Source organism: Vulpes lagopus, chromosome 20, assembly GCF_018345385.1.
Source record: "Vulpes lagopus strain Blue_001 chromosome 20, ASM1834538v1, whole genome shotgun sequence".
Taxonomy (NCBI): Eukaryota; Metazoa; Chordata; class Mammalia; order Carnivora; family Canidae; genus Vulpes; species Vulpes lagopus.
Genome location: NC_054843.1, coordinates 7,992,608 through 8,014,531, shown reverse-complemented (window position 1 = coordinate 8,014,531; position 21,924 = coordinate 7,992,608). Strand labels below are relative to the sequence as shown.

Here is a 21,924-nt window from a genome sequence, read left to right as displayed (position 1 = left end):
TTTGCAAGATGAGGTTAGAACTATTAAATCTTTTGCCTAGTCAACCACTAGAGAGCGAAGTGCTCACAAAATTTCCTCCACTGAAAGCAAATTTATCTTCATCTGACAGAGGGGAGTGATCCTTTCCGTCCCAGGCATATAAAAATCATTCCTGGTTGGGGGAAGGGAGTCACCATCTGTGAATAGTTTCCTGCCCATCAAACAGGACCTCCAGTTGGGGGCGATTAGTACCATAAGCTTCCAGAAGATTAAACAAACACACACCACTCAGCAGGCTCAAAAGTCTAAGCCACCACAATAGATCAGATACTGAACTGCAAACAGGTGAGTGCCACTCATCTCCAGTACCTGTTCTCCTTATTTCCTGAACAAAAAGGGTCTCCCTTTTAAAAGACTGGTTAAAAAGGTTAAATGAATGGGGCACCCGGGTGGCTCAGTGGTTGAGCATCTGCCCTTGGCTCAGGACATGATCCCAGAGTCCCAGGACCCAGTCTTAAGTCCACAGAGGGCCTGCTTCTCCCTCTGCCTATGTCCTGCCCCTCTGTCTCTCATGAATGAATGAATGAATGAATGAATGAATGAATGAATAAACAAATAAATAAATAAACTTTTTTTTTAAAAAAAAAAAAAGGTTACATGAATGACTGTGGAAATTGACTAAAACTTCTACAATCAAGATGAAGACAGCATTCACAGGGCATCCCCTTAGCAGCCCAGAGCTGAGCCTGTGAGCTGCAGTTTGCATGGCAAAGCAACAGAGGCCGCTCTCTGGGTTCAGATGTTGCCCCAGACCCCCGACTCCCCCCAGGGGCAAAAATGCAGACAGGTACAGTGACCATGTGACCGTAGGCAGATGCCTTTGTCCCACGGTTCTACCGGAGAACAGAGGCCTCATGATGCTGGCTGAGGATTAAGAATGAGGTGGGCACACAGGGCCGAGTAGCGATGATCCGATCCAGGAATAGCCCACCTGGACGAGTCAACAGGAAGGGACTAGAAGGGCAAGACGCTTTCATTTCATCCTCCTAACTCTTAAGGGTGAGTAGGATTACCTCCTTCTAACAGCACAGGAATTGGGCTGCAGTCTACCCAAAGCAGAGCTCCTTTCAAGTAGATCAAGTTGCCTTTCTCAGGCATGGAAAAGCATCTTATAAAGCATCTTTTGCTCTGGAAACTTCATGGGTCTGGCAAGCAAACTTTGGTGAAAAGAATCGGGGAGAAATGGGAGCATTACATGCAGCCCTTACATTCCCAAGCCAGCATGGCTTTGTTTCTTGTTTTCACTGAACTTGTGTTGTCTGGGTTTTGTTTTATTATTATTATTATTATTATTGTTATTATGTATTAATTTATTTATTTGACAGAGAAAGAGAGAGAGAGAGCACAAGCAGGGGGAGCAGCAGAGGTAGAGGGTGAAGCAGACTCCTCATTGAGCAGGGAGCCGGATGCAATGCTCTATCGGAGGACCCTGGGATCATGACCTGAACGGAAGGCAGATGCTTCATCAACTGAGCCCCCCAGGCACACCCTGAACCAGTGTCTTTATAGAGGCACCAGCATCAAGATGCCAGGAAGGGGTCCAGAAAAGCTGCCATGCCCCTTGTCAGTGTCCCTTACTTTTTGCATGTCAACCTGTGATTTTTTTTTCAAATGCAAACATGTTTTTTAAACGCTATACTTGTGGAGAACGTAGCATAATGCATACAGTAGTAGAATCACTAGGTGTCACACCTAAAACATCGTCAACTACACTTCAATTAAAAAAGTATCGTATAGGGGCGCCTGGGTGGCTCAGCTGGTAAAGCGTGTGACTTGATCTCAGTTCAGGTATTGATCTCAGGGTCTTGATCTCCGGTTCTGATGGATGGGTTCCTTGATGGGCATGAGCCTACTTGAATAAATAAATAAATAAATAAATAAATAAATAAATAAATAAACCCTATAATGTAGCTAAACAAAAAAATAAATCAGTTTATGCAGGGACGCCTGGGTGGCTCAGCAGTTGAGTGTCTGCCTTTCACCCTGGATCAGGTAGTGATCTGGGGTCCTGGGATCGAGTCCCACAACGGAATCCCCGCAGGAGGTCTAGCTTCTCCCTCTGCCTTTGTCTCTGCCTCTCTGTGTCTCTCATGAATAAATAAAAATCCTTTTTAAAAATGAGTTTATGGGGATCCCTGGGTGGCTCAGTGGTTTAGTGCCTGCCTTTGGCCCAGGGCATGATCCTGGAGTCCCGGGATCCAGTCCCACATTGGGCTCCCTGCATGGAGCCTGCTTCTCCCTCTGCTTCTGTCTCTGCCTCTCTCTCTTTCTCTCTCTCATGAATAAATAAAATCTTAAAAAAAAAAGTTTATGCAAACCCCACTTCTTAACCTCAAAAGCACTGCATGCAGCTTACAATAAAATAACAGTAAACCTGGTGGGATAAAAGGAGAAACTCAGACTTTGGAAAAGGAAGCAGCAACTCGGTGACCACGGGGCGAGCACGTACCCTGTTTACAAATGCTGGTGAATCCTAAGTCGAGAAAGGGCCGTTTCCAGGAGGAGCCAAGAGCGGATGACGCAGCTGAACTGGAACTGCTCTAAGCAGCCCGCTTCCAACACGACTTCAGCCCTGGAAGGACGGTCGCCTCCAGCCCCCAGTCAGGCATCTTGAATAAGGAAAAAAAAAAAAAAGCAGAAGAGCAGGAGGTGATCTAACAAGTCTTTTCTATAAATAGCCCCCCCCCCCCCAGGGGAATAACAGCGCGATCTAAAGCGGAAGAACCGGTCGGTACTCGGGGAGCCCCCACCCCACCCCAGGGGACGTGGACGCCGCTGCCGGGCGCCTTACCTGGGCGCCTTACCTGGGCGCCTTACCTGGCCGGGGCGCCGCGCACACCTGTCGCCCAAGCCCGGGGCCCCGCTACCTGCCCGCACCTGCCGCCCGGCAGGGGCGTCCCAGCCAAGGACACGGCAGGTGGCAGCGGGGGCATCGGAAACAGACTGTGGCAAAGGCCAGGTAGGGAACCCACGGCCGCAGCACGACCCCAGTCCTGACCACTCCGGCCACGCTGGCGGGGTTCCTGGCTCGAGCCAAGCACCCTTCCCCGGCGCCCAGAACACCGCCTCTCCTACCTGCCCTTGGGTTTTGCCCTTGGGTTTAAACCTCCAGATGTCACCTCTTCAGGGAGGTCTCGCTGGACCCCTAGGCCAGGTGAGCCCCCGGATCCCGGACCCCCGCCCCGTCCAGCAACAACACTCACCCACCTTGTCCTTGCTTGAACCCCGTGCCTGCCTGCCTGCCTTCTCTCTGAGGCTGGGAACTCGCCTGGGGCAAGGGCAGGTTCTGCCTTTATTCCAGGCACTTAGTGAACTGAAGGTGGCTGAAGGTTTTGCAAAATGAGGAGTAGCCACAGGGGACCGCTCTTGATAGGGTGTTTGGTGAAGGAGGTGCTTATTCAGGGGCGCTTGGGTGCCTGGGTCAGTTAGGCATCTGCCTTGGGCTCAGGTCATGAGCTCAGGGTCCTGGGATCCCCCTGCATTCGGCTCCCTGCCCAGCGGGGAGCCAGCTTCTCCCTCTCCTTGGGGCTACTCTCTCGCTATCTCTGTGTGTGTGTGTGTGTGTGTGTCTCTCTCTCTGTCTCTCTTAAATAAATAAAAAATAGGGCTGCCCGGGTGGCTCAGCTGTTTAGCGCTGCCTTAGGCCCAGGGTGTGCTCCTGGACACCTGGCATCAGGTCCCACATGGGGCTCCCTGCATGGAGCCTGCTGCTTCTCCCTCTGCCTGTGTCTCTGCCTCTCTCTCTCTCTCTCTGTGTCTCTCATGAATAAATAAATAAAACCTTTAAAAATAAATAAATAGGGGATCCCTGGGTGGCTCAGAGGTTTACCACCTGCCTTCAGCCCAGGGTGTAATCCTGGAGACCCGGGATTGAGTCCCACATCGGGCTCCCTGCGTGAAGCCTGCTCCTCCCTCTGCCTGTGTCTCTGCCTCTCTCTCTGTATCTCTCATGAATAGGTATATAAAAATCTTTTTTAAATAAATAAATACTTTAAAAAGTAAATTTTTAAAAATTGCTTATTCACTGGATTTCTTGTCCCAATGCTAGGTGCCAACTGCTTCTTTCACCGCAAGAGTATCTGACATCTGGATTTACTGTTCCTTTACTAGGGGCACTTACTAGATTTCCATTACTACCTTGATTATATGTGGTCCTAATTTTGCCATCTGAACCCTGAAGCCTTCTCTCTCTCAGCACAGCAGTGTCAAGCAAGAACCTGAGCCATCCCCATCTGTGTTTTAGGGAATAGGAAATTCATTATTCTGTGGTAAGACCTAGAATGACCCATGGTGACTATTAGGAATACTGCTCCCCCCCGCCCCCGCCCCAACACCACCAAAATGAGATAAATGCAAAGACTAAACATCTGGGAAAAGAAATAGAGTCTGACTCCCAGTTAAGTGGCTACGGATGGCCTCCAGGTCACAGAAAACCTCAAGTTGAGAATTCCCGTCACTGCTGAGGTTTCTAGTAAAAACAGGAGAATTCAGAGGTGACCAGGTTCTGTCTTCAAGAACACAGTTGCTGACAGCTGCAAACTATTCCATGTTTGAGTGTTCCCGAGATCTGTTAACCACTCTTCTATTGTTGGATTATTTTCTCCCCCAAGTGACTGCTCACACAATGCTGAGGAAAATGGTCCTATACAAAACTTTTTCCCACCTTTTTGGTAATTCTCGGGGATATATTCCTACTGCGTCCTTTATATATTCCTACTGCGTCCTTTTAAGTGAAATTACAGGGTTCAAAGGATATAAGCCTAAGACAATGGGAACCTAAGGCCAAACTTCATTTTATCTCCTAGTAGAGGACTAAGGGCTATTTTAACATAGCCTTTAAAAAAAAATCTTTACTACTTTTAGGGGTGTCTGGGTGGCTCAGTAGATGAATCATCTCACTCTTAATTTCGACTCAGGTCATGATCTCAGGGCGAGATTGAGCCCTGAGTCTGGCTCCGTGCTGGGCGGGGAGCCTGCTTAAGATTCTCTTTCTTCCCCTCTCCCTTTGCCCCTCCCCCTCTCAAAAAATAATTCTTTACTACTTTGATTGATGAAAAATGGTATCTTTCTCTAAAAGACTGGTTTTTCGGGGCACCTGGGTGGCTCAATGGGTTAAGCATCTGCCTTCGCCTCAGATCATGATCCCAGAGTCCTGAGATCTAGCCCCACATCTGGCTCCCTGCTTGGAGGGGAGCCTTCTTCTCCCTCTCCCCCTGCTTATGCTCATTCTCTCTCCCAAATAAATAAATAAAATCTAAAAAAAATTTTTTTTAATTAAGAGTAGTTTTTCTTTCCTTTTGAAATACTGGAAAAACATTTTTTCTTTCAATGTTTAACTGGCCATTTGCATTTATTCACCTAGGAAGGAGATTTACAATGCACACACACAAAAAAAAACCCTAGACTATTGCCAGTACCTCTATACTTGTTATCTTTCCCATCCCATACTCATGACTCTCATCCTCAATATTCCATTTACCACTCCCTTGCTTAAAAAAAAATCTTTAAAAAACGAAGATTTTATTTATTTATTTGACAGAGAGAGAGAGAGCACAAGCAGAGCAGCAGGCAGAGGGAGAGGCAGGCTCCCCACCAAGCAGAGAGCTGGGTGTGGGGCTCGATCCCAGGACCCTGCAATCATGACCTGAGCCTAAGGCAGACGCTTAACCAAATGAACCACTCAGGTTCCCCTAAAAAATACATGAATGAAAATGAATATATCCCTACACAGGACATTGTTTTCTTTTAGCTTTTAAAAATATTATTCAATAACTACACTTCTGGGATCCCTGGGTGGCTCAGCGGTTTAGGGCCTGCCTTCGGCCCTGGTCATGATCTTGGAGTCCCAGGATCAAGTCCCACATCAGGCTCCCTGCATAGGGCCTGCTTCTCTCTCTGCCTATGTCTCTGCCTCTCTCTCTCTCTCCCTGTACCTCTCATGAATAAATAAATAAAATCTTTAAAAAAAAATAACCATACTTCTGAGCCTTGCACTTTTCCATGCAATGCTTCTAAGATTTACACATATAATTTTGCAGAGCTGCACTTTATATGCACTTTCATGGCTATATAATATTCCATCACATGGCTACAACATCATTTGTTTAGCCCTGGTCCAGCTGATGGACGCTGAGTTATTTCCAGTTTGTTTGCTGTAACAGCAGCCCTACTCTGCACACACCCTTACTTATTCCTGGAGCCCGTGGGCAAACACTTCTCCAGGTATGGACCTAGCAGAGGGATTACTGGGCTGAACTAATAATATTCAGTTCTCAAAGATAATGCCAAACTGTTCTCCCCAGTAGTTAGACCAATGTACTTCCCATTACCAGAGTTTTTTGGGTTTGGGTTTGTTTTGTCTTGTTTTGAGATTTTTGTTTTGTTTTGTTTTGTTTGAGATTTTATTTATTCATGAGAGACACACAGAGAGAGGCAGAGACATCGGCAGAGGGAGAAGCAGGCTTCCTGCAGAGAGCCTGATGTGGGACTCGATCCCAGACCCTGGGATCACCACCTCAGTCAAAGGCAGACGCTCAACCACTGAGCCACCCATATGCCCCCATTTGTGAAGTTCTTGAACACAAAACTTCACATTGTGGTTCTTCAGAGAATCCTCTAGAGGCTACGAGCTGGCTAATCACAAATCCCTTATTGCCCAAAATCTAAATTTAGGCCATGGTGGCTTGGAGTCGATGCATGGCATGTGGGACAACAGCAGGGGTGTTACTAGCCTACAAAATCTGCTGTGAGCTTGGTCTGGGAGGTTTTCCTAGTGATACAAGAGTCCTGTGCCCAAGAGCTCGAGCAGCTGCTTTCTGAAAGAATCTCCTGCTATTTGTAGCTCTATGCCGTCACCTCCCCTGTTACCTACAGCCTTCTATTTAAATCAGCCACTCTTGGCATCTCGAACTACTATGCTTCTTCAAGGCCATAAAAACATGTACACTCTTTGATTTGGGATTCACAGTTGTGTGGGCATTTATTCTAAAAACAGTAATGAAAGAAGAAATTATAGTCATAAAGATATCGTTAGCAACATTGCTTATGAGTGTTTAATTGGCAAAATTTTATTTTTAAAAATTATTATTATTAATTTTTAAAAGATTTTATTTATTTCTTCATGAGAGACACAGAGAGAGAGGCAGAGACACAGGCAGAGGAAGAAGCAGGCTCCCTACGGAGAGCCTGATGTGGGACTCAATCCCAGGACCCCAGAATCACAATCTGAGCTGAAGGTATATGCTCAACCACCCAGGTGTCCCTTAAAATGATTACTTTAAAGCAATCCCTACACACAACATGGGGCTCAACTCACGACCCCAGATCAAGAGTGGGATGCTCTATCGACTGCACCAGTCAGGTGCCCCTTAATTGCAAAACTGTAAACCTTCCACAGTAGGAAACATATTATGCACCCTGGGATGTATCCACTAAGTGGTACAAGGTGCCACACAGACTTTTCTTCTTCCCTGAACCACTGTGGAGATTAAGTTGCAGAAATCATGACTGTTCACCCTCAATTATTTCAGGGTGAATTTTCTAAGAACAAGAAGGTCCTCTTATGTAACCACCTTGCAATGTTCAAATTCAGAAATTCTAACACTGATCCGATGTGCCAATAACTCAGGTTCAGTACATGGTCACACTTTGCCAGTTGTCCCCATAACATCCTTTACGGCAATAACATCTTTTCCTTTTTTTTTTTTAAAGATTTTATTTATTTATTCATAGAGACACAGAGAGAGAGAGGCAGAGACACAGGCAGAGGGAGAAGCAGGCTCCATGCAGGGAGCCCGACGTGGGACTCGATCCAGGGTCTCCAGGATCACGCCCTGGACTGCAGGCGGCGCTAAACCGCTGTGCCACCAGGGCTGCCCAATATCATCTTTTCCAAAGTCACACATTTCCTGCAGTTGTCATGCCTCTTTATTCCCCTTTAATCTGGACAGTTCCTTAGTCTTTTTGTCTTTTGTGGCTTTGACATTGAGAGTCAGGCCTGTATTATTATCCTTCAATCTGAGTTTATCCGTTTCCTCAGGACCCAATCAAGTGATGCATTTTTGGCACATGATGTCAGGTCACCTTTACTGATAACACTGACTTTGATCATGGTTAAGGTGATACCCGCCTCCCAAGTTTTCCACTATAAAGGTTCCTGTGGAGTGGGACTGTGTAATATTCCCCAACTAGCTTTTACCCAGGGGTTAGCATCCATTAATGATTCCTGCTTGAGTCACTTATTGCTATAATAGTTGCAATACAGTTACTTTTCCAACTCAGCTGTTCCTTCAGCATTTATTAGTTGGTGCTCTACTGTAAAGAAGAGCTATTCCTTTTACCTCTATTTATGTGTTTGTAAGATTATTTTTTCATATCATTGTGGACTCATGGATCCTTTTTTGTTCCAATGTTGTAATTCACTGCTGTCATTATTCATTCGGTTTTCTAAGTGCTTCAAATTTAGGGATGCCCGGGTGGCTCAGTGGTTGAACATCTTGGCTTTGGCTCAGGGCATGATCCCAGGGTCCTGAAATCGAGTCCCACATCAGGCTCCTTGCATGGAGCCTGCTTCTCCCTCTGCCTATGTCTCTGTCTCTCTCTGTGTGTCTCTCATGAATACATAAATAAAATATTTTTTAAGAAATTGTTCCAAATTGGCCATTGAGGGATCCCTGGGTGGCGCAGCGGTTTGGCGCCTGCCTTTGGCCCAGGGCGCGATCCTGGAGACCCGGGATCGAATCCCACATCGGGCTCCCGGTGCATGGAGCCTGCTTCTCCCTCTGCCTGTGTCTCTGCCTCTCTCTCTCTCTCTCTGTGACTATAATACATAAATAATAAAAAAAAAAATTAAAAAAAAAAACAAATTGGCCATTGAAAGCCCTGTCAGGCTGCCCCTGACCTGTCTCCATCATTCTTTGAGCACCTCCTTGCTTTCAATTGGCACCACAAGCTGCTCCTGTGGATCTTTCTGTGGGTAACAGCTGTGGAATTTATCTGAGAACTGAATCTCGTTGTCCTCAGCACACTGGGGATACATGAGGTCCTGAGCTGGTACACTGACTCTTGACCACTTTGTTCTCCAGATAGAGCTTTTCCGCTCCACCTCCTTGAATTAATAACCTCCTTGCACGTCATATGGCACGACTGCAAAGTATTGTGCAGGACAATTCTTTTTTTTTTTTTTAATATATTTTTTTTAATTTTTATTTATTTATGATAGGCACACAGTGAGAGAGAGAGAGAGGCAGAGACACAGGCAGAGGGAGAAGCAGGCTCCATGCACCGGGAGCCCGATGTGGGATTCGATCCCGGGGCTCCAGGATCGCGCCCTGGGCCAAAGGCAGGCGCCAAACCGCTGCGCCACCCAGGGATCCCGCAGGACAATTCTTTTACCCTTTGAAGAAAACATGTTTTGCTTTGTTTCCCAAAGTTTATCATTCCTATAGCTAAAAAAGTAGATTCATGATTGTTATCTGCTAGCTCTCTTCATAAAAGCTGGATGCAGGCCTCCCAGGTGGCTCAGCGGTTGAGCTATTGCCTTTGGCTCAGGTCGTGATCCTGGGGTCCTGGGATCGAGTCCCGCACTGGGCTCCCCAGAGGAAGCCTGCTTCTCCCTCTGCCTATGTCTCTGCCTCTCTGTGTGTCTCTCATGAATAAATAAAATCTAAAATAAAATAAAGTAACAATTGGATGAGACAAAGCCTTGGGATCCGAGTGTTCTTGGTCCCCCCGTCCTCCAGATTGAAATTCAGTGAGACTCTGAGTCTTTCTTCGTATTGTTGTCTCTGACTATCCTGGCTCCGTGGCATCTTTCCCTGCCCCTCCCAGAATGAGCCATTACTCTAAGATTAGTGGACAATGGTGTTTAGAAACCAAGATAGGGATGCAAGGAGTGCTCATGGCTCTTGGAGTGGCCCTGTTCCCCCAGCTTTTTCAGCAGGGAGATCTAGGAAATAGATTCCAATCCACAGAGCTCTTCCTTGCCATTCCTTCCTCCATGTTCGTGACACCCTACTTCCAGTGAGAATCCTGGCTCCCCAAAGTATTACACTTATCGATCTACCAAATCCTACAATACACAGGACATATTTTCATAATTGCTACACCAGACCACTGCCAACTAAGTGAAGTTCAAATTCCTGTGTAGTTTTGTGTGCTTGTTTACACACAGAAGGTATACAAAGATTTGTGGTCAAAAGCAATTCGGGTTTACTTCCTCTCCTGCAGTTAATTTACTAACCCACTTAGTTCATTTGTTCACTTGTTTGCGTTCAATTTTAGTTTTCTCTTCTCCCATCTTTGTTCATTTTACTTTTTGAATATTAAAAACATTCACATTTCTAGAAGTCAAAGCGGGGGCACCCGGGTGGCTCAGTTGGTTGAGCAGCTGCCTTTGGCTCGGGTCATAGTCCCAGGGCCCTGGGATCCAGCTCCACACAGGGATCCCTGCTCAGCAGGGAATCTGCTTCTCCCTCTCCCTCTGCTGCTCACCCTGCTTGTGCTCTCTCCCTAGTGAATAAATAAAATCTTTTAAAAAAATAAATAAAAGTCAAAACTACCAAAAAAAAAAAAAAAAGCTTAGATACATGTCATTCCTTAAGAGTTTCTCCCCATTCCCACTCATCCATTGTAAGTAACCAATTAATTAGTTTCTGGTTGATTCTTCATAAGTGTTCTTTTTTAGCAAAAATAAGCAGATACACGAATATTTTATTTCCCCTTATTTTACACAAAAAGTAGTACATGTACTTTCTTGTATTTGACTTTTTTCACCAGTATATCCTAGAAATCACTCCGTATCAGTTCATGGAGATCTTTCTCATTCTAACAACTGCATAGTACTTCATTGTGTGCATGTGCCAGTTTGTTCAAGCCCTTGTCTATGCATTGGCACTAAAATTGTCTCCAGAATGTTGTCTTTGCAAGTAATGCTGCAATAGGTAACTTTGTACATATATATATGTACTTTCTGTGGGTGATGTTGGTGTAGATGTTTCTCCAGGGTGAGTTTCTAGATGTGAAACTGCTGGGTCAAAAGGTAAATAATAAGTTTTGTTAAATGTTGCCAAACTCTCCCCTAGAGGAGTTGTACCATCTTGCATTTCCACCAGCAATGTATGAGTAGCGCCTGTGCCCCCACAGCCGCCTGTACTCGTGCTTTTGACTTTTGCAAATTGGATTAGCTTAGAAATGAGATCTCAGAATAACGTGCATTTCTCTTATTAGGAGAACCTAACATCTTTTCATTTAAGGGCCAGTTTTACACTATTTTTTTTTGCAGATTGTCCATTCATGTCTCTTGCCTTCTTTGAGATTGGAATTTTGGGAGAGCCTGGGTGGCCCAGTGGGTTAAGAGGCTGCCTTTGGCTAGGGTCCTGAACCCTGGGTCCTGGGATCCAGCCTGTCTGTGCAGGGCTCCCTGCTCAGGGGGCAATGTGCTTCTCCCTGTCCCTTTGCCTCTTCCCCTGCTTGTGTTCTCTTTCTAATGGGTAAATTTAAGATTGTATTTATTTACTCATGAGAGACACACAGAGAGGCAGAGGGAAAAGCAGGCTCCTGTGCAGGAGCCCGAGGCCGGATCCCAGGATCCCTGGGATCACGACCTGAGCCAAAGGCAGCAGACGGCCAAGCACTGAGCCATCCCAAGTGCCCAGGTAAATAGGATCTTAAAAAAAAACAAAAAACAAAAACAAAAACAAAAAACCACGGATCTTAAAACAACAATGATGAGATGAGCACTGGGTATTATACTATATGCTTGCAAACTGAATTTAAATGAAATATTTTTAAAATCTAAAAAAAATAAAGCTGAAGCTTTGATCTTATTTACGTGGGATACTAACCTTGTACGTGTGATTAAGACGTTGCAAGCCTACCCTCCCCATCTTTTACTTTCTTTCTGGGAGGCTTCTGTTTGCCTCTGAACCGATGTTTGGTTTTCACTGCGGGCAAACGTACCACTTTTTTCCCTTCCCCCTCGCACCTGGACTGGGGTCACCGCAAAGCCTCCGCGGCACCCACTGCAGAAGACCCACGCGAGCTTCTCTTGCACCAGGCGCGCACGTGCGCCCGGGAGGCACCCGGCGGGGGCGGGGCCGCGCGTGCGCACTGACAGGCCGGCCGAGCGGGCGGGGGACCCGCGGGGAGGAGCGCGAGTGCGGCGGCGCTGCCGCGTCCCCGACGTTTCCTCGCACGCCCCCCCCCGCCCCCCCCGGAAGCGCCGCCGCGTCTCGCGGGCCGGGGAGGGTCTCCCGCCGTCCCCCGCGGCCCCGCCCTCCCCCGGAGGCCTGCGGCCGTCCCGCCCTGCCCCGCGGCGGCCCCCCCACCGCGTGGAGTGCGCAGGCGCGCGGCTCGGGGCCGCGGGAGGGCGTGCGAGCCGCGCTTGTCCCCCGTCCGGCTTCTGTTCGTCCGACCTGTTCTCCTCCGCCTGGTCCTCTACGGACTCCTTTTACTTTATTTTATTTTATTTTATTTAGATTTTATTTATTTATTCATGAGAGAGGCAGAGCCACAGGCAGAGGGAGAAGCAGGCTCCTTGCAGGGAGCCCCACGCGGGACTCGATCCCGGGACCCCGGGTCACGCCCTGGGCCCAAGGCGGCTCTAAGCCGCTGAGCCCCCCCGGTCCGCCCTGCAGCCCTCCAGCCGGGCACCTCCTTATAACCCGATCTCTAGATGTTCAGCACAGATAGGGGCTCTCCGCGCCCTCCCCAAGGGCGGCCCAGTCCCAAACACAAAAACAAGTTGGTTTTGGCTTTTTGCTTATTTATTTACATTTTATTTATTCATTCATGAGAGACATAGAGGGAGAGGCAGAGAGGCAGGCAGAGGGAGAAGCAGACCCCTCCACCCCCTCCACCCTCCACCCCCTCCAACAAACCACCCCTTCACCCCCTCCACCCCCTCCACCCCTCCACCCTTCATGAGAGACACAGAGGGAGAGGCAGAGAGGCAGGCAGGGGGAGAAGCAGACCCCTCCACCCCCTCCACCCTCCACCCTCCACCCCTTCCAACAAACCACCCCTCCACCCCCTCCACCCCTCCACCCTTCATGAGAGACACAGAGGGAGAGGCAGAGAGGCAGGCAGGGGGAGAAGCAGACCCCTCCACCCCCTCCACCCTCCACCCTCCACCCCTTCCAACAAACCACCCCTCCACCCTCTCCAGCAGACCACCCCTCCACCCCTCCACCCTTCATGAGAGACACAGAGGGAGAGGCAGGCAGAGGGAGAAGCAGACCCCTCCACCCCTCCACCCCTTCCAACAAACCACCCCTCCACCCCTCCACCCTTCATGAGAGACACAGAGGGAGAGGCAGGCAGAGGGAGAAGCAGACCCCTCCACCCCTCCACCCTCCACATCCCCCCCCCTCCCCCAGGGCCCAGTGCAAGCCTCGATCTTACGATCCCAGCATCAGGACCTGAGACCAAGGCAGAGGCTCCACCATGGAGCCACCCAGGCGCCCCCAATAGTTCTTTATTTCACAAATGGTGATTATCCAGTACTTACAGCAAGGGGGAGGCCGGCCTAAGAGCTTTGCGAATGTCATACATTTAACTGCTTGTTACAATTTGAGCGTGCAAGAGTCCCCGAGAGGAACAACCAGAAAGAGCTACAACCCCCCCTAAGCGTGAGCAAATAACCTGCCCTATCTCCAACCTCAACTTGAGAGGCCGCCTCGGCCTCGTCCTGCTTCTGTCTGGGAAGTATTTCTCTCCACTCCAGATCCTAACTTGCATAGTGATTCTTACACCGTAGTCCAGTTCTTGTGCCTGATGGCTTCTTTCTTTGCTGCTGCTTAAAGCGTTTTTGAGGGACGCCTGGGTGGCTCAGGTTCTTTTCCAAGACCAACAGCCAGGGAGGTCTCTGATGCTCTGCCCCCACTTCAGACACCAGCCACAAATGGATGCCCAAACCACCCACATTTCTGCCAGGCGGGCAACAAAGTCGTGGGTTCCCACCCTCACCTCCTCCAGTTTGAGAATTCCCTAGACCACCACTCAGAACCCTGGAAAGGACTTTACTCACCGTTCCCCCCAGATACTGTGAAGGAGGAGTACCAGGCTCAGGAGGAGCATCAGGATGGAAGAGGAGCTCCCAAGGGAGGCCCAGAGCTTCTCTACCTTTTCTGCACCCAGCCCCACCCTGGCAGCACCCAGCCCTGAACCCTTTCTGTTTGTTGGTTTTTACCATTTCACTTGGGTAGGTGGAGGCTGAGGTCAGTGAAAGTTAGAACCCTCTGATGACTCGGTGGTTTCCCCAGCTCCCAGGCCCCGTCCTGAGACAACTGGGAGCCCAGGGTTATCACCTCATTCCCATGAACTCCACTGTGGTTGCCCTTACCAGGAACTTCCAAGGGTTTGGGAGCTGTGTGCCAGGAACTGGGGACAAACACCAGATATATTTTTTATTATACCATGCTCCCCCAGCCCCATAACTGGATGTAATGAGAAAAACATCAGGCAAATTCCAACACAGGATCATTCTACAAAAATACTTGACCTGACCTTAAAACCGTCTAAGTCATCGAAGACAAGGACAATCTGAGAGGTTTTCATAGTCAAAAAGAACCTAAAGTGAGGGTTGAATGCGATGTGGTATCTGGATGGGATCCTGGGACAGAAAAGGAACATTAGGGGCAGCCCCGGTGGCTCAGCGGTTTAGCGCCTGCCTTCAGCCCAGGGCGTGATCCTGGAGACCCAGGATCGAGTCCCAAGTCAGGCTCCCTGCATGGAGCCTGCTTCTCCCTCTGCCTGTGTCTCTGCCTCTCTCTCTCTCTCTCATGAATAAATAAATAAAATCTTTAAAGAAAAGAAAAGGAACATTAGGGAAAAATAGAAAATCTGAATAAAGTATGACTAGAGATAATAATACCTATATAGGTTTATTAACTGTAACAAATATACTGTGATAATGTAATGTATTAACAACACAAAACTGGTTTATGGGAACTCCACTATCTTGCAAATTTTCTGTAAATCTAAAATGATTCTAAAAATAAAACTAATTAGGGCACCAGTGGCTCAGTGGCTCAGTGGCTGTCTGCCTTCGGCCCAGGGCGTGATCCCTGAATCCCAGGATCGAGTCCCACATCGGGCTCCCTGCGTGGAGCCTGCTTCTCCCTCTGCCTGTGTCTCTGCCTCTCTCTCTCTCTCTCTCTCTCTCTCTGTGTGTCTCTCATGAATAAATAAATAAAATCATCTATTAAAAAAATAAAAATAAAAGACCAGGTGAGAATTTGTAAATCACTTTCTTGTATTTATGGTCAGTGTGCTGGCAGGTAGGAAGAGAATACTAGAATGGAATCTTCTGTGAGATGCCATGATGCCTATATATCCCACACAAAAGGAGAGTGAGGAAGACCCCCCACTTGCCAGAGCTGCAAAAGAAGTGATGTTTACCTGGTCCCTCAGCAACTCAACCTAAACAAGGAAATACAAGGGGTCAGAGTGAGGAGAAGAATGGGGTGATATTTATTTGGAGAGACCCTTGGGCCTGCTGTGAGGGGTCTTCTAACCCCTCCTTCTACCAGGAGTAGCCCAGAGAGCGTGTTAGTCTGTGTCCCTGCATTTGGAGGACCCTGTGGACATGCCTCTGACATCCCCTGGGAAATCCAGATGGATTGACTGAATGCTTTGGTGGCAAGGCTAGGAGCATGCAGCTGTCTGCAGTTCTTATAGGGGTCCCTGAATCCCATGTGGGCCATGGGGGAGAATAGGGGGCTGCCATTGATTCACTGAGGGTCCTGCCCAAAAGGGCTGCCTAGGAACAGAGGGAGGAATGTTAGATTTCTAGGGCTGAAAAAGAAGTTGCAAGTTAATTCCCCAAATCAAGTTGCATTTGCCAGAATCAGGAGATCTGCAATCAAGAATTCTCCAAGTTGGGGGGACGCCTGGGTGGCTCAGTGGTTGAGTGTCTGCCTTCAGCTTAGGGCATGATCCGGAGTCCCAGAATGAGTCCCACATAGGTCTCCCTATATGGAGCTTGCTTCTCCCTCTGCTTATGTCTCTGCTTCTCTCTGTGTGTGTCTCTCATGAATAAGTAAATAAAATCTTTAAAAAAAAATTTTTTTTTTTAAGAATTCTCCAAGTTGGAAACCTCCAAAGAAATTCCAGAAATAAAAAAAAGAAAAAAAAAAAAGAAATTCCATAAATACCCATGAGAGGACAAGGAGCTGAATAATAGACCCTTGAGAACATGGAGCCCCCTCCCCACCACCAGCCGGTCAGACCTGTCCCATCCTCCCACTTCTCCCACCCTGGCTGGAGATTAAGCCCATAGATGGTGGGGAGCCAGTGAGCAGGGCACCAGGCCAGCAGAGAGCAGGAACCCCCAGCCACACTCCCTTTTGCAGGCAGGCAGCTGCCAACCCCTGACCTACAGTTGGCCTTGGAATGGAGCTTGAAAGACTGGTGGGTAGCTAGGACTGGAAATACTAGTTTCTGAATTAGAATGACATTGTGACTTAAAAGAACCCCTAACATTGTCTCCTACCTGAAATGAGCCAAAGAGTTTTGGGCCTACGTTAGGGGCTGAATTATGTCCCCCTCCAAACAAGATATGTTGACGTCCTGACCTCCAGGACCTTAGAATGTGACCTTATTTGAAAATGCAGTCATTGCAGATGTCATTAGTGAGGACAGGGTCATACTGACCAGAAGGATGCGCATGATGACCAAGGTAGAGACTGGAGGGACGCAGCAAGCCACCAAAGCAGGGCAGTGGCAAAAAGGACTCCCTTACAGGTTTCACAGGGAGCATGGCCCTGCCAAGACCAGCATTTTGGACTTGTACCTCCAGAACTGTGAGGATAAATAAATAAATAAATAAATGTGTTGTTTTAGGCCATCCAGTTTATGGTACTTTGTTACAGAAGCCTAGGAAACTTCTGTTTCTGGGGCAGGCGAGATAATTTCCACTGGATGCATTTAAAGAGATGGTGAAAGGTAAGGTTGAGTTCATCATGTTCCATGAGTCATGCATACAATATGCCAGTTCCTCCAAACTATCCTGTGGAATAAATCTCTCCCAGACACCGAAGGAGTGTGACAGGCTCCTGGCATAGAAGCCTAGGCCCATCCGGGGTTCCAAAGGAAAGAGGACCTGGTATAGTGGTGATGAACTCTGGCCCCTCTTCCAAGAACTTAGCCTGAGATAGAGTCACAGATGAGCATGATGGTGTACACCTGTATAAGGTTAGTTGCCAAGGCATTGCTGGTAGTAACACAAGGTTAGAAACCACCTAAATGTCCATCAGGTAGGGATAGTTAAATAAATGTTGGCGCTCCACACACTGGCATACTGTACAACTCTTCAAAAAAGATGAGAAGGTGCCTGGGTGGCTCAGTTGGTTAAGTGTCTGTCTTCAGCTCAGGTCATGATCTCAGGGTCCTAGGATCTAGCCCCGCATCAGGCTCCCAGCTCAGTAGGGAGTCTGCTTCTCCCTCTCCCTCTGCCTACTTCTCCCCCTGCTTGCGCTCTCCTGCCCCCCCCCCTTTCTCTCTGTCAAATAAAATCTTAAAAAACAAAAAAATGAAGAAGCTCTCTGTGCATTGATATGGAAAGAGAAATTCTGGAATATGGTAATCTACCTTCTGTGTAAAGGCAGAGGGGCTGATGATAAACTATAAGAATATTTGCTTATATTTGCATAAGGAACCCTCAAGCCTGCACTAGAAGCTTTGAAAAGTAGGGGATGAGGCAGCTCGGGTGGCTCAGCAGTTTAGTGCTGCCTTCAGCCCAGGGCGTGATCCTGGAGACCTGGGACTCCATCCCACGTAGGGCTCCTTGCATGGGGCCTGCTTCGCCCTCTGCCTGTGTCTCTGCTTCTCTCTCTCTCTGTGTCTCTCATGAATAAATAAATAAAATCTTAAAAAAAAAAATAAAAGTAGGGGATGGAGGAATGGAGCAGAAAGGTGCAGGGGTGGGAAAGAGACTTGCTTACTCTTTCACTTTTTATGATGGGTTGCTTTTGAGCCAGTTAAACACAAGATCTGCTAATGATATAAGATGAAAAATGAATAAGGAGAACGTCAACACACCTGGTTTTCTAGAGCTTTCTAGAGGAGTTAATTGGATATACAGTTGATCTTTGATAAACATAAGCATAGGGATCCATTTTTTACACAGATCCTTGTGGATTTTTTCTCCATAAATACAGTACAATGCTGAACTGTATTTTCTCTTATGACTATTTTTTAAGATTTTGTTTATTTATTTGAGAAAGGGAGATTGAGCAGGAAGAGGTGCCAGGGGAGAAGGAGAAGCAGACTCTCCATTGAGCAGGGAGCCCGATACAGGGCTAGATTCTAGGACCCTGAGATCATGACCTGAGCTGAAGACAGACGCTTAACCGACTGAGCCACCCAGGTGCCCCCTCACCTTTTTCTAAGAGTTGTACAGAGTGCCGAAATCCAGGAGTCTACTGCTTAAACGACTGAGCCACCCAGGTGCCCCCTTATCTCCTCTTCTTATAAGAACACTAGTGATAGTGCCTGGCTGGCACCAGTTGGAAGAGTGTGTGACTCTTGACTTCGGGGTTGTGATTTTGAGCCCCACACTGGATGTAGAGATTACTTTGAGAAATAAAAAATAAAAACTTTTTTTTTTTTTTTTTTTAAAGAAGTGAGGTCTGGGTAGCTCAGTTGGTCAAGCATCTGCCCTCAGCTCAGGTCATGATCTTGGGGTCCAGGGATCGAGCCCCATGTCGAGCTCCCTGCTCAGTGGGGAGTCTGGTTCTCCCTCTCCTTCTGCCCCTCCCCTGCCCCCTACTCGTGCTCTCTCTTAAATAAATGAAATCTTTTTTAAAAAAAGGAGAACACCAGTTATATTAGAGTAGGGCCCACCCATATGATCTCATTTGACCTTAATTACTTCTTTAAAAACCCTATCTCCAAGAAAAGGGAACCTGCTTACATTGTTGGTAGAAATGCAAACTGGTGCAGCCACTCTGGAAAACAGTATGGAGATTCCTCAAAAAGTTAAAAATAGAACTACCGTACAACTCAGCAATTGCTCTACTAGGTATTTACCTAAAGGATACAAAAATATCAATTCAAAGGGGCACATGCACCCCAATGTTTATAGCAGCAGCATCAACAATAGCCGAATGATGGAGAGAACCCAAATTTCCATTGACTGATGAAGGGATAAAGAAGATGTGGTATGGGGCGCCTGGGTGGCTCAGTCGGTTAAGCATCTGACTTCAGCTCAGGTCATGATCTTGAGGTCCTGGAATTGAGTCCCACATGAGGTTCTGCACTTATCAGGGAATCTGCTTGTCTCTCTCTCTCTCTTTCTCTCTCTCTCCCTTCCTCTCCTTCCACTTGTGCTCTCTGTCTTTCAAATAATAAAAGAAGAAAATTTAGTGTGTGTGTGTGTGTGTGTATATACATATATATATATGATAGAGTATTACTCAACCATCAAAAAGATTGAAATCTTGCCATTTCCAATGACATGGGTGGAGCTAGAGTATATTATGCTAAGTGAAATAAGTCAAAGAAAGCTAAATACCATATGATTTCACTCACATGTGGAATTTAAGAAACAAAACAGATGAACATTGAGGAAGGGAGAAAAAAAGAGAGAGAGAGAGGCAAACCATAAGAGACTCTTACTTATAGAGAACGAACTGAGGGTTGAAGGAGGGAGGTGGGTGGGGGATGGGCTAGATGGGGGATGGGGATTAAGGAGCACTTGTGATGAACACTGGGTGTTGTATGTAAGTGATGAATCACTAAATTCTACTCCTGAAACCAATATTACACTATATGTTCACTAACTAGAATTTTGTTTAAGATTTATTTATTTGAGAGAGAGAGAGAATGCACACACGCACACTAGGGGAAGGGCAGAGAGAGACACAGAGAGAGAATCTCCAAGCAGACTCCCTGCTGAGCACAGAGTCCAACATGGGGCTTGATCCCAGGACCACAAGATCATGACCCAAGCTGAAATCAAGAGTCACATGCTTAACTGACTGAGCCACCCAAGCACCCACTAACTAGAATTTAAGTAAAAACTTAAAAAAAAAATTAAAATCCTATCTCCAAATACAGTGATGGTCTGAGGTACTGGGGGGTTAGGACTTCAACATACGAATTTGGAGGGGACATGATTCAGCCCATAACAGATTCCTTTTTATGGGGTCCTGGTTGCAAAGCACAGAGCAATGCCTATCACCCCATGCAGATAAGACAAGAAGAGACCATCAAAGTGTGAAGCTCTCAGGCATTATATTCACTCCTGGAGAGCCAGGCCAGGTCCAGCTTGCACGCAGTGGGTTTCAATGCAGAATCCCAGTGGCTGGAGACAGGTGGATGGGCAGGTCCCTGGAGCCCCTGGATGGAGATTGAACCCTGGGGTGAAGGTATGACAGTGTCCATGGGAAAGAGCAAAAGAACAAAGCGGAGGTGCCAAGTCAGTCAGATGAGAGGGGCAGGGCTGAAGTTTAGGGCAAGGACAGAGGCAGAGCAGGCAATGGGGACATCAGAAAGGACTGGGGCCCGGAATGGGATTATTTATCCAGGTTGTATCCACATCAACAGAAAGATAAGCTTTCAGGCATAATCAGCTCATCTCATGGAGTTGTACAATGGTCTCAGGGTCATGTCCTGCAAGACAGAGCCCCTGTCTTCACGTGTCCCTATAGACATGCTACACTTGTCCCTCAGATGATCTCCCTAACTCTGTGCTTGAGCTTTTGCCAGCTTGGGAAAATAATGGACTGGCGGCTGGTCTAAGTGTGAGCTCCAAGCCACCTAACCGAGCAGACCAAGGAGACTGCTCAGAAGGGGGCAAACACTTTGTTCAAAAGGTTAGCTCGTTCTGGGAGGCCTCCCCCACTCCTCATCAGAGGGAATGGGCAGTGAGCTGAGTAAGTTTACTTGTCTTTTTTCAAAGGTTAGGAAAACAATTACTGTATATTTCCAGGTGCCGTAGATGTCTAGGATTGTCCTGCTTTTTCCTCCTTGTGTTTCCCATACCTCTTCTAGCTCCGTTAAAATACGGATCCGCAGAAAAAGTGTCTTCATTTTCAACACCATGAAAACCCAGAGAGGCGGAGTTTACAGGGAGGGTCTGAATTTCAACTTTTCACAACAGTCACAGAGTTTCAGGGTGACCCTGAATAGTTTCATTTAAGAATGAGCTATAGGTCTGGCTGTCATCATCCGTTCACCTCCCCAACACAATTTATCTGTCATATCGATAGCCCCTTGGGAAGCCAGCGTTGCTGCAGAGTGACACCAATTCTGACAAATGACAGAGCAAGTGCTGTCTTCCCCAGAGCATGCTTGTCAAGCCTTAGACTCAAGTGAGTCTGCCTGGGTTGATGTCCAGCTCTAATTTTCTGGGTGATCTTGAAGTAATGATTTAACTTCTCCATGCTCTTGTTTCCTTACCAGAAAAATTTAGATAATGCTCTCTCCCTGGGGCACCTGGCTGGCTCCGTCAGTTTTAACATGTGACTCTTGATCTCAGGGTTGTGAGTTCGAAACCCCATGTTGGATGTAGAGATTACTTAAAAATAGAATCTTAAAAAAAAAAAAAAACCCTCTTTCCCTTACGTGTTGGTGAGTACTGAATAAATTGATATCCATAAACCACAGTGCCCAACATATAATAGATGCTCAATTAATGTTAGCCGGAGTTAATGTTACTACATTAATTATTATTAATGAGGTAGGTGAGTCATTTCCTGAGCTTCTGTTACCTCGGCTGTGAAACGGAGAGGAGCCAGGAATGACACCCACCTCCCTTCCTGCTCTGGCATCTTGAGTTCTGGCTCTCCTATCTTGATCCTTTGGGGTTTTGTTGTTGTTATTGTTTGGTTTTGGTTTTGGGTTTTGGTTTTGGCTTTGGTCAGGCACCACTCTGAATGATCA

The 21,924-nt window shown here is 47.2% G+C and overlaps 1 protein-coding gene across 4 annotated transcripts in view; it reads right to left on the bottom strand.

Annotated features, from left to right (window-relative positions):
* Positions 1-3,468, bottom strand: part of HLCS (holocarboxylase synthetase) — a 221,895-nt gene extending 218,427 nt beyond the window's left edge. Inside the window, exons 1-2 of one of the 4 annotated variants that reach the window (XM_041734796.1) lie at positions 3,243-3,468; positions 2,489-2,648 (exon numbers count right to left, since the gene is read on the bottom strand). The gene's annotated coding sequence lies outside the window, so the exon portion shown is untranslated. Of the gene's footprint in view, positions 1-2,488; positions 2,649-2,856; positions 3,221-3,242 lie in introns of those variants that run through there. The other 3 variants (XM_041734794.1, XM_041734795.1, XM_041734797.1) reach the window with 3 other exon arrangements.
* Positions 3,469-21,924: the final 18,456 nt, after the last annotated feature.